This window comes from Sturnus vulgaris, chromosome 5, assembly GCF_052056855.1.
Source record: "Sturnus vulgaris isolate bStuVul1 chromosome 5, bStuVul1.hap1, whole genome shotgun sequence".
In the NCBI taxonomy this organism is placed as follows: domain Eukaryota; kingdom Metazoa; phylum Chordata; class Aves; order Passeriformes; family Sturnidae; genus Sturnus; species Sturnus vulgaris.
This window is the reverse complement of record NC_142247.1, coordinates 24214904-24227610: the sequence shown is the minus strand read 5'-3', so window position 1 is coordinate 24227610 and position 12707 is coordinate 24214904. Positions and strand designations below refer to the sequence as shown.

At 42.4% G+C, this 12707-nt stretch overlaps 1 long non-coding RNA gene across 1 annotated transcript; it reads left to right on the top strand.

Moving 5' to 3' along the window:
• Positions 1 to 8938: 8938 nt before the first annotated feature.
• Positions 8939 to 12466, top strand: LOC148223588 (uncharacterized). The gene is made up of 2 exons (XR_015803818.1): positions 8939 to 9807; positions 11719 to 12466. It is a non-coding gene; the product is annotated as an uncharacterized LOC148223588 (long non-coding RNA).
• Positions 12467 to 12707: the final 241 nt, after the last annotated feature.

The window sequence follows — 12707 nt, the reverse complement described above, 5'->3', positions numbered from 1 at the left end:
AGGCTCTAATCATGTGGTAGAGGGGCCATATTTTCCCCTTCATCCCCCAGCTGAGATTAAAAAATGTCAGTGCTGTAATGCCCTTTCAGGTAAGAAAAAGCCAGTGAGGCTGCCTTGGTAAACTGACTAGCCTGGAAAAGAAGGATATTTGCTGTGTACCATAAAGATGGAAAGTATTCAAATTCCTGGCTGAAAATGCCAATAAAGCTCAGCAAACACAAGAAAGTGTAATCACATGTGTGGCAGCAGCAGCAGCAGCTAATTAAGGCTGCTTGGCTGTAAAGACCTGAAGGCATCATGGTGCTGTGGGATTGAGCAGCCCAGCCTGTGTTATGGCTCACTATGTGCTCTGTTAGTTAAAACTGGCCATGGCTAATGCCACTCCTTATCCCCTGCTCTAACTGAGGTCACTCATGGTGCTCTTTGGGAATGAAGTAAACACTCAACAGTGAAACACTTCTTCATGGTGTCTCTCTGCCCTTCTTCCCTGGGGCAACCCCTGTGAAAAGTCACAAAGGGGTAACATTGTGGCATCAGGAGGATTTTAAACCGGGACATCTTGTGATTAGGAGATGGTTATCATCTGAAAATCTGTGATTATTGAAATAACTAATGTTAATGTGTTCCACTTGGGCTAGACCAGCCATGTCAGAAATTATTACAGTTCAGAAAAAAAAAAAAAAAAAAGAAAAAGAAAAAAGAAATTTGAGGCAGTTGTATTTCTCCAGGAATTTTATTTTTTTAAATGAGTGTTTCATTTATAAAGTCCAGATTTTAGTATCCTGCACAGCCACAAGATGACTAGGCCTACCTCAAACTGATCAAAATGGAATTTTTCCATTGGGTTCAGTTGACTATCCAAACATCTGTTTTGTGGTTCGTTCAACCTTATACGTCAATATGATGTTAATCTCCTTTATACAGAAAAGCTGAAGCAGAGCCAATGATTTAACTTCCTAGGAAGATGGAAGATCCTTTCTCAAGCTGTAAATCCTTCTGGCCTGTGCCCAAAGTGAAAAATGTAAATCACCAGAGTGGAAACATGGAAAACATGATTTTCTGTCTAAACAAGGGCAGTCTTAACTTTGGAAATTAATCAGGCTCTTAATTAAAAACACCTTCAATGACAATGAAGACAAATCTCCCAGAAAATTACTTTGGAAATTAATCAGTGTCTTCTTTACATATTTTTTCAAGTAGTTTTCAGGGAGATCTGTCTTCATTGACATTGTAGGTATTTCTAGGCCATAAAAAATTCTCTTCTTCATTAACAGAGCCAGCAAAAGCAATTTTAATGCATTGTAAGCTTTCTTCCTCGATGATATTTTCTAAATAATCCCATTCCTTCCTTTCCCTGAAACCAAATTTTTACTCTTTGCAGAGGTGGACCTAGTGAGGGGGTAGGAGCAAGGAGCTTTATGGGCACCATCCCTGCCTCCATGGTCATCATTGTCCCACTTAGGAAGAAACCACTTGCATTTAGATCCAGTCCTACAAATATGAGTCATTACAGCAAAATTCCCAATAAATTATCAGATTTAAGTCTCCATCCCTGTAATTTCTCCATTCCCTTCAGTTTTGTCCAATGAATGATCCAGAAAAATTCCAGCTTCCTTTGACGGGGACTTCTTTACCTCTTGAAATCTGAGGACTCTCACGAGCAAGTTTTGTCATTGATGATACAGTGCAATGCCAAAGCAGAGTTGAACAGTTTGGGAGTATACATTGAGGGATATGGGACTGAGGCATAGGAAAATCTAGAGAGACTCTGAAAACGCAGCAGGACTTTCACAGAGTTTTGGCAGGGACATGGGGTACCTGAAGCAAACAGAGATTAAGAAAGCATGGCAGCATCTGCAGGGCGGAGGTGCAGGAGAGGAACAGATAAAAGGAGCAGATGGAGAGCTCTGGAGAAGGACGGACAGGAGTGAGGTAGGAGTGCAGGGAAAATGTGGATGCAGAGGAAGGGAATGTGGACAGCACATGATGCCATAAAACAGCAGTTTCAGCAGAACAGCCCTGAGTCCGGAAGGGCAAACAAAAGTAGATGCGTGACATGGGAAGTGGGATTGTAAGTAAAAAGATTTGGAAACTGCTGCCAAAACATTATTGAAGTTTAAGAACAGGAGAGCAGCTCCTGCTCTGTTTCAGTCTGACGATCTTGTCATGCCCTCCATAAATTCTGGCAGCAAATGCTTCAGGGGAAGGCGTAAGAGCTGTAAATGGGCGCAGTGGCAAATGCAGCTGTGCTCAGGTTGGGAGGAACAGCCCATTGCATTGCCCCACATGTGGCAGAGTTGATTTAGGGAGCTCCGAAAGGTTCCTTAGCTCCAGCATAAAAATGCTCACCTTGAGAGGCTAAGTCACTTCAGCACCACATGAGTCACCCCGGCACTGTATTCTTAGAGACTGAGAGGAATTTTGTAGAATAAGATATAGTTGCTCAATTCAACGCTGTTTTCAGTACACATACTCTCTGGAAATGTACTCTATCCACATCCATGCCCCATGTGGCTGTTTGAACCTTATATCTCAGCTAAAAAGAGTTCCCATGGCAATGAATGGTCTAATAATAAGTCTGTGGAAGAAAAGGTTTCCTTTTATTCATCTCAGATTTCTTGCTTTTTATGAGTCAGTGACCTATTATTAGAAGGGAGAAAGAGCTACTCACATCTTCTACCTAATGTAAATAATCCAGATCCTAGTTGTACTTTCAAAGACATCAAGTTGCAGAGTAAATAGAAAAGGGGAAAATTTACAGAGGCATGAACACAGCAGGATTTTGCAATAGCAGGAAGATCACATGAATGCAATTTCTTCTTAGCAACTAACAGAACCACCCAAAACACAAAAGGTAGTATTAATGATATTAACTCCCACACAGAAATTTGCTAGAAGAGAAAAATAGCAGGATAGATCCCGAGATTTTGGGCTGTTTCAAGAATAGCATTGCATTGGTAACGCAGAGAACGAAGATAGCAAACTAGAAGAAAGGATCTTCTTCATTTGCTTATACATAAGAACATGGAAGATGACCTGTACAAGTGTGACCATGATATGACATATCTTATAACTCTCAGAAAAAATGGAATGAGAAAAGACCAAAATAAAGAGGATGGGTTTAAGAAAGCAGTCTTCAAATTACTCATAGATCTAGCAGGCAAGATCAACACAGAATACAAATGTATGAGAGGAAGGATTGAGGGAAGGTGGAGAATCCCTGAATGTTACAGTAAATGCCTGATCTATCCTAGTGAGGAGGATGTCTAGAACTGAGTGTCAGAGGAAAATGTGGATAAATCACAAGGCTAAAAAAGGTCAGCATACTTCCCATCATTATAAGGGAACAGTGGAATTACAAGGCAATTAACTTTTCTTCAGTTCATAGAAAAATGCTGGGACAAGAAATCAGAGAATTTGGGAAATCTGGAAGATAAAAAACAGATGAATAACACCTAACAAGGATCTGTCATGTCAAACTAATATAATTTACTTTCTGTGTCAGGGCAACAGGTCTTGTGACTTAGAAGGAGGAAGTTAATGGCACATACCTTTATTTTATTAAGGTTTTCAACACGTCTTGCATGACATACCCACAAACAAGCCCAGAAAGAAAAAGGAGTAGATAAATGTTAGGAAGAACCATTACTGGTTAAAATCATGTAATCAGAGATTAGTGCTCAACACTTCATTCTCAAATTCACAAAAAGTATCTGCTGAGGTTCAGCAATGTCTGTACTGCATCCAGCACTATTCCAGATTTTCAACACTTCCATAGAGAGCAGGCATATGCTTTTTAATTATATGAATGACTAAACTGGGAGAAGCTGCAGTGATGACAGAAGTCAAGATGGGAAGGTAGAATGATTTTGACAAATTGAAGAAATTATTTGGAATTAATAGGGTGCAACTGGAAAAGGCTAAATTAAAGATTTTAATAATTAAATAGTTATAGCAAACTCCAGAAACATAGGAAGAGAATGCCCAATTAATGTAGGGAAATGGAGCTTGGGAGTATAATAGTCTGAAAATTCACTACTAGTGAAGAATTCAGACACAAAATAAGCAACAGCTGTGTTATGATGGATACAAATGACCAGTCCATGAAATATGATGTAATTATTTTGCTATATGTGGTGTTGGTTAGGTTGTGTTCCACTTAGGTCACAGTGACTCAAGAAGGATTTTTCTTTTAGGGGCTGGTAGGGAGAAGGTTTGGAGGACTTTGGGATAATTTGGAGGAGGCTCCTGTGAAAGATGATGAGTCCTTAAATATCTCAAAATGACACACTCAAGTTACTAGACATAAAAATAATTCTTTAAATATACAAAAAACTAAATTGTAGGAAAGGAATAAACTTCTCAATGTCTGCAAAGGGTTGGATGAAAAGTAATGTCAGGCATCACAGCAAGGGAAAGAGGTTACTGCTCACCAGGAAAAGTTCTGCAAAGCCAGGACTGTGCAGCACTGAAGCAGACTGGAAAAGGGGAACAGTGAAATCTCCACTTCTAGGGCTTTAAAAAATGGATCAGGTAAGCAATTGCCAAGAATCTGCTGTATTTAATTAATCTCTGTCTACTTCCTTCTTTGAGTCACCCATAATTTTGCTATCTTACAACTCACACTGATTCCCAAATTATTCATAAACATTGTGAGTAATACAGGCACCAGTTCAGGATCTTCAGTGCTTCACCATATATTTGTAATGAAAATAAGGCTGTAGTCCTACCCATCCTACCCAAAGCTTTCTGCCTCCTGCAGAATGTCTGACTCATGATGGTACTCTGACTCTTACTTTCTCACTATTTATCTGCAGGGGCGATACCTGACTAGGTCTGTGTAGAAATTCAAACAACATACTTTGCCTTCAGATGTTACATTGCTCTAGTTTCAAAGACAGTTTCAGTTCTGAGACATGAATGCAGAAGTTACTGATCATTGCATATCTTAACCTGTATGTGTGTAAATACTGGATAAGCTTTCCATTTGAAGTCCTCAGGCACACTGTAAATTTACTTTCTTTCAGCCCATCAGCCTGCTTGAGGAGTGCAGCACCTTCCCACTTGGACAGACTATCTCAAAGTAGCAACTCTCACCTTATTTAGTTTGCTCCAATACCTCAGTTGTGAAATTTCCCCAACAGCTTCATCTCGTCTTTGGGAACAGGTCCAAAATTAACACAGGTGAAGACTTACACTGAAATATAACTTGTTTTGTGCTCCTTCAGTTGCTTCCTTCGCACCCTGGCGCTCCTACAGTCCTGTGGATTCTTTCCTATGACAATTGCATTTGACAGACTTAAGAAAACTTCTTTTTATCTGTACTGGAGTTTCTTTTAGTTATATCCCTTTGAAGCCTTTGTTGATCCTTTTGATTTCCTGGTAATTTATCACCTACCATAATTTATAATCCTGTTTATTGCCCTCAGTAGGGTCAGATTTCTAAATGCTGAAGGACTGGCTCAAATTACCTCTTAAATCTTGGGACTTGGCATTCCTGTGCTGTGTCTGGTTCCGTCTTACTCAATCCCATGCATATCTTCTGACTGTTTTGAGTAAGTGACTTTTAGAGATTTTATTTTAATTTTAAAGCCTTTTAAACAAAACTGTTCATCATATGTTTTAATGTTTACCAGAACACTGTCATTTTCCGGTGTTTTATTTTCCCCTCTGTGAGTCTAATTGTGTGGTTGTCCCAAATTATTTAATACTCAGCTACAGTCATTTTCTTTGAATTAACTGTTGTATGTCAATTAAGACTGAATAGAGATTAGCTTTCCCTCTGATGCGCAAACTCTTGGCCTAGTTACTCTGAGATCCAACACTTGCATCCCAGAAACTGTCTCTCTGGGGCTGGTGTAAGCTGTCCAACCTGGGGGTAGGCTGCAGAATTTCCCTGCCACTGCCTCTCTCCTGATGCTGGGCTCTTTTCTCTCTGTACTTGCTTTCCTTCCTTTTCATCTGCAGATGTGTATTTTTGGCTGTGAGCTTGCCATCAATCTGGCAATGTCACTTTTCTTGGCATTCATAAGCGTTCTCTTTCTCTCCAAAGGCTGTGCATATCTGGGTTTTGCTCAGGTTGGCACTTTGTCAGCAACAGCATTGAGTTGTGCCCACATCACCCACAGTCACTAATTCCCCTCCTGGCTGAGGGGGCCCATAGACCTTGGGCAGCGAGGGCACTCTGGCCATGATATGCTGCTGGGCAGGATGAAACCCCTGCTTCCCCTATAAGCTCTGGAAAAGCTTTCACTTCCCACCTCAGCCTTGCAGAGGTGAGGAGACTCTGTGCTCCAGGAGGACCTTCATGGTAGTGTCCCGCTCTGGCACAGGAATGAGGAAGGACAACAGCTCAACTCACAGTGTTTAACTTGGAAAACAAAGAGTTCTTCAGACAAACAATTCACTGTGTCAGTGGTGCTGGGGCTGGCAGGGCTGGTATGTCTCTATTTCCATCCCAAGCAGATGATGTGTCTCATTAAGAGAAGAATACAGGCAATTGTTAATACATCTCTTTTGAAGAGTTCTCATTTTGAGAGTTAATCTCATTAAACCCATCTGCAGCAGCCTGGGCAGTCACAAATGCCTGCTCAAGAGGCTGCCATAATGAGGCAAAGCCTTCTCCCTGCTCAGCTTCCCCGGCACGGCCACAGCACCGCGCACTGTCCGTGACGCGCTGCCAGGGACACGCGTCCCTGTGTCTTTGGCAGGAACACGTCCCACACTGCTTGGCACTAATCAGGGGGATGTGCTGGGGACATGGACACATAAACCTCCCCTGTCAGGTTAGGGGTTACACAGCTGTTTGAATTGTTGGGAGGCTTTCTCTCGGTAGTTCCTTTGTATGGTTTATATGGTGTGAAGAGAGCATTACTCTTGAAGGGACTTAAAGACCTTGGCCAGGTTAGTCTGTGGTCTTTAAAGATCCCATGACGCTTCTGGAAAGAGCTGGAGATTTAATCTCTTTGTGCTGCTTAAATTTCAACAGAGAGAATGATGTTTTTCTTTTCTATCCTTTCTCTTTCTGTGTTCTGCTTTGTAGATTCAGGCATTATTAATATCTTTTATAGTATTTTAAATGTGCACTGTGTGTGGCAATGTGAATGGAAATCTGAGGGGTTAAAGTCAAAGGAAAATCCAATTGTGAACAGCTTCTGGGTGAAGATTGAGGTAACAGGCAAGAGGCAGTGCTGGCAGATAACATATGGGTATTGTGAATATTGAATTAAAAAGCCACAGTGCTGTTAAGTACATAAAACATTTTAAAATTCTGATATGATTTTCAAAATACTTTTTAATTGGAAAAAACCGATATTTTCTTCAAAAGCATATTTCTTTGACATTATGGTGGAATTCAGAGGATAACAGACCTCACATCTGATGTAAATACAGAATGCCATGACTACATGTCATAAACCAACTCGATTTATGCCAGTGTAAATGAAAACAGAATCTGTCCCACATGACAGAGTGTGATAGCTGGTATGCTGTCTCATGCTCTGGTTCTCTCTCAACATAAGAAACAATCAAATGCCAAATTTGTGGAAATCATCTGGCTTTGTGTAACAGGTACATAATATCCATTAAGGAAGACGTGATGAAATGAGAGGAAATTAAATGGAAAGACTTTTCCAGAAATAGAGGAAGGAAAATGAGCAATGAGAAAGAAATAACTTGAAAGACAAGATTTTAAAGTTCTCAATTAATTTCTAAAAGCAGTCACAGGACATGCCTGAAGGTTTTCTACAGTAATTATTGACTGTAATTAAGTTACAGAGAACAGAAAGTACATCAACACCACAGGCTGTGTCTCCCCCTAAAATGGGCTTTCTACCAGAAGTGGTGGTGCCTTCCAGACCACACTGTAGTTGCAGTCTGCGCCAGTCCTAACACTACATTGTGCCCCAGACATCACATCCCAGAGGATGTTCCCTTGCAGGCAAGCCAGCCAAGCGAGCCACCAGCTGCCCACCACCCACCTCTCCCATTCCCATCACGGGCTGCACCCTGTCCAGACTCTGCTCAGCCCCATGGGTGCTCCCCAGTGCCTCCTGCATGGCTGAGTTTGGGGAGCATTGTGTAGCACCTCCCTTTGCTACAGCAGACAGAGGACGATTGGAGCCTGCCTTTAAGCAGAAGACTCTTTGCCAAGCCATGGTGTGTGGGGAGCCAACTGCACCAAGCATGGTCACCAGCATGAAGTGAGCTTCTAAAAGCACCAGCAAAGAGCCTTAAACTTGAGTGGCATGTTCCCCCTTCTTCAGGAGAAACTGTAGTGGAAGCAGGGAGGTAGAATGCCAAAAATATTATTGCTTTATGTCTAATAAGCAATAAATGAATTTTATTATTTCTGTTAAGTCAACCCCTCTGCTAGGTTTCAGAGCTGCTGCAACCTGAGATAGCTAGTATATTAGATAATACTGTGTCAAGGGGAAATATATGGCTTCCTGAGGTTCCCACTGCCAAATCACACCCCATCAGTATTGTTCAAAAATTGCCTGAGTGTTAGAACAGTAACAGATGACACTGGGAAGTTATGTTAAAGCACTGTGGTCAAATATCGTCAAGTAATCGCACAGTGGGACCATTTTGATTTAATTCCAGAAGCTGGAATTAAGTTTGGAGTTATGTATCCTGTTTTCTCTTTGATTTTACACGGGCCATGACATATGACAATTATTTCTTCTCTTCCAGGCTGCATGGAGGAAGTCTTCAATCTAGTGGGTTAAAAATCTAATGTGAAGCCATTACAAGAAAACCAGAAGCTTTTAAGGGAAGAAAAGCTTCTTCACTTACACTTGGGCATGGGTTTGAGACAAAAGGATGTTATTTATTAATAATTTAAACACACAGGACAAATAATTATTCAAATTATTCAAATACGTGTCCAACAAACCAGGGATAACACACACATGGTTTGCTCAGCCTGACATGGATCCAGGGAAGGGAGCTGTGCACGCAGCTTCAAGACCATATTTTCCTTCAGGAACCATGCAAAATCTAGAAAATCTAGAGCAACCAATACAGTTACACTTGTTCCCAATTTTTGCAACTGGAAAGCTCCAGTTTCCTGATGTGCATGTCTAACAGGCGATGAGAGGTACACAATTGCTGACACCTAAAGGAGGGGAAGAGGGCTTGTGGCAGTCTTATGTGTCTAATAGATGGCATTTCCACTCAGAGGAAAAGAGAGAAAATATCGGTTCCCAAGGACTCAAAAAGAAAGAAAGGATTATTTTAGTGTTTAGGAAATTTCCTTGGTTCACTGGAAAGATTTCACAGCTATAAACCTGACACCTTCTTTGCATCTGGCAAAGCACATAAGCCTTTCCTCTGGACACATGGGTATAAACTCACCTTGCCAGGGCAAGCAGCCTGTTCTAGCTCCCCTGCTAGCAGCCCTAGAGCCTCTGAGGGTGCTAATCATCAAAGCATCCTAAAATTTAATATTCCAGTACCAATGGACATACCCTGTGACAGTGGCCATGTAAGAGTGTCTGGGCTAAAATCAGTACTGAAATCATTTCCTGTGAGACATACCATTCACTCCCTTCTCCCCAAAACGGATAATTTAAAGCCATCAGATTGTTTCCTTTTACAGGGAACCCTCTGCTACATGGCTTGGGCTGCTGCCTCCTCTCTAACCCATAGGAAAAAGGTGACTTTTTGGAAAGAGTGTTAATAGCAGCTCCTGTACTTCTCCAAACAGACCCTGCGCAGGCAACACACTGCACTTCAGAGAAGACTGCTCCTTGCTGCTCTTCCTCACATAGCAACCCCAATTTAAAGCTGCAGCTGGACTGGGAGGTAGTTAAACAATTCTTATCATATGGGGAAAGATGGGGATAGACTGTAAAGGTGACCCACACATGGCTCTGAATGATTCCACATAACATGTTTATAGCATCAAACCCATCTTAGAGCTGCTGGCATGCAGACCTGCTGAGGAGGGTAGTGAGAGCTGCTCACTTGAAACCACACATGCAACCATGAGAAGTGCACAGCTTCACTGACTAATGGGAAGAGATTATAACTCATGATATTTATGGTACTGGAAAGAGCTTTAGCTACTGAGAAATGGGTGGTGGATGCCTGTGGATTCTGATGGGTTTGGAACTGTTGGAGCCCTAAGACAGGATGGGAGGCTTCGTGGGAGGGATGGGGATGCTCCTGCTGCCCACCACAGTCAGCTGCTCAGCTGGGGACTGTGCAGGACAAAGGCAGGATGACACTCAAGGCTTGAAAAAAAGCTCACTTTGGAAAACCATACCTTGTCTTTGATGGGAAAGAGGTAGCAGGACTGCTTTGGGGCCAGGGACAGACGCTACTTGATGCTGCTGCCTGCTTTGCCTCACTAGCACTAGCTTTAAATAGAGGAGCTTGTCTGATGAAGGCATCATTTTTTAAAGACTTATTAAAAGAAAAAATGTCTATTGAGATTTTGCATAACTGATGGTGTTATCTGAGAAGATAATTGTTGGGTGTGATAGCAAACATTCCTGTTCTCTGCACAGCCAGCAGGTTTTGGGAATGAATAGGGAATTCTTGTTTGAGCAGTTATCCCTGATGGGTTCCAGCTTCTCCCTTGAGAAAGGACTCACTGCACCATCTTGGGACTCCTGTATCTGTCAAATACAGCCCACATTTCAAGACTCTCACAAAGGTCAGCAAGCCCACAATGCAGCAGTTGTGATCCTCACTTTCTTGTGTTTTTTTTTTTTTTTTTTTTAAACTAATATGGATTATTTAATTAATTGTAGTGAGGACCACTGTATAGAAAATCTGGAGACTACCCTAGGTGTGAGCTACAAGACAGTCAACATGGGCTTTTTTCCAAACACTCAGGTGGCCCTTTGAACCCCCTCTCAGCCCTTGCTACCTCCATAGACACAAACAAGGAGTGGCACTTTGCTATCACCATGCCCATTCCAAAACCAGCGCTGCCTGGGTGAAAGCCATGTCAGGACAGAAGGGAAATAAAAGGCAGTGATGGAACAAGAGAACAGGCCTATGCTCTAGCAGTCCCAGTGTGTGTTAGGTTCCATACCTCCTTCAGACCAGGTGTGTCAGATAAGCAGGAGATTCCCACTCCACTGCCAGTGTGCCATGGGTGTGAGACAGCTGTGTAAGCACTGTGCTGACCACAACATATTAAGCTGGTGAGAGCACAGTGACAGACCATTATAGCAGTGGTAGATTGGGCTTGGGACTGCAGAATATGATATATGGTCTATACTGGTGTGGACTTTGGGACAAGGACTCTCTTGCATGTTTGTTTCTGACAAGCTTTTGAAGACCTGCTTGGTGGAGGCAGGGATGCACTCTGTGGGGCAAACTTTGCTTTTCTAAGGATTCATCTTCTCTTGTCATTATGTCCTGGTGGTTTTCACAGAATCACTGCAGATTTCCCTTTGTTGCCTGCCACTTGGGCAGGTGCAAACAGCTTGCCAGACCGGCTCACCTGATTGCTATTTTTTCCACAAGCTACCTTTCTTCCTTGTATCTTTGTAAAAGCTGAACGGGAATGTGAACCTTTGGCTTCTTGTTTGATAAGGCTATCAAAACTGCTGTGTCCCCTTCCTGGTGTAAAAGAGCATAAGGCTTCTTGCCTAGTGCATGGGGGAACAAGCAATGTGTGCTATAAAAAGCCTTTCTGCATGGCAGCTTCACATCTTCATCAGCATATATAAATGCTCTTCTAAATTTTTAATTCTACAGGTGCCTGAAAAGGTGATGCAGGACCCTTGGAATTGTAAAGACCTCTGGACAAGTGCTTTGACTCCATGAAGTTGCTGCAGCCTTCAGGTTACCTGGGAAAGCACCAGCAGTCCAGTGTGATCCCCTGCATTCCTGTGTGGTTCTGTGGGGTCCATCCATATGTAGGGCTGCAGGGAGAGAAGGTGCCCCCCATGCTCAACAGGAGGAAAGGCTGTGAGCAAGTGACATCCATCTGAAACCCATCTGAGAGAGTTTGGGTAAACTTCCCACATTTTTTTAGTGTGTGTTATATTTGCTAAGGGAGTAGTTATTGCCTTGTCCTTGTGTGTTGTCTCTGTCAATCTTGTTTTAATTTCTCTTTATCCATAACATAGCAAAGAAAGACTTCATTGTGCTGTGTAGTAAAGACAGGTACCTGTTTCAATGAGTAAAGGCACAGATTTTGTAATTCTGGGATAAGTAAGCAGCTACTCAATCAGTGTGAGCAGTGGAAGAGAGAGACACAAGAAATCTGTTGGTGGGGACTTGGGCTTAAGAAAAGGGGAGGAACAGGTGTTGTGACTGTCAGTAGCTTGAAATGGGAAGATGCCATTTTCTTTGGGCCACAAAACATGAAAATCTCAAGAATGGGAAACTCAAAAAAACCCCATGCGTTTTTCAGACAAGATGTCTGTGATTTTCTGTGGCCCTTTGTGGTAGTGTGTGTGCACGTGCACACTACCCTCAATAATAAAATTTCACAAGAAAACCGCTCTGGTAATGTGTTTTTCCAAATCCAGGCAGCAAGACCCTCAGAAGGCTCAGGACTGCCTCCAGCAGCTATTTCAGCACAGCACCTTCTGCATCAAGCAGGAGATGACAGAGATAGGCAGAAGTGCTCGAGCCCCAGCAACGCGCCTGGACGAGCCCCAGGCAGGATGTGCTTCCCATGCCACCCACCTCCAGACTTGTGTAAAGGGTGAGTGGGTGGCCAGGGTGTGACATCACAA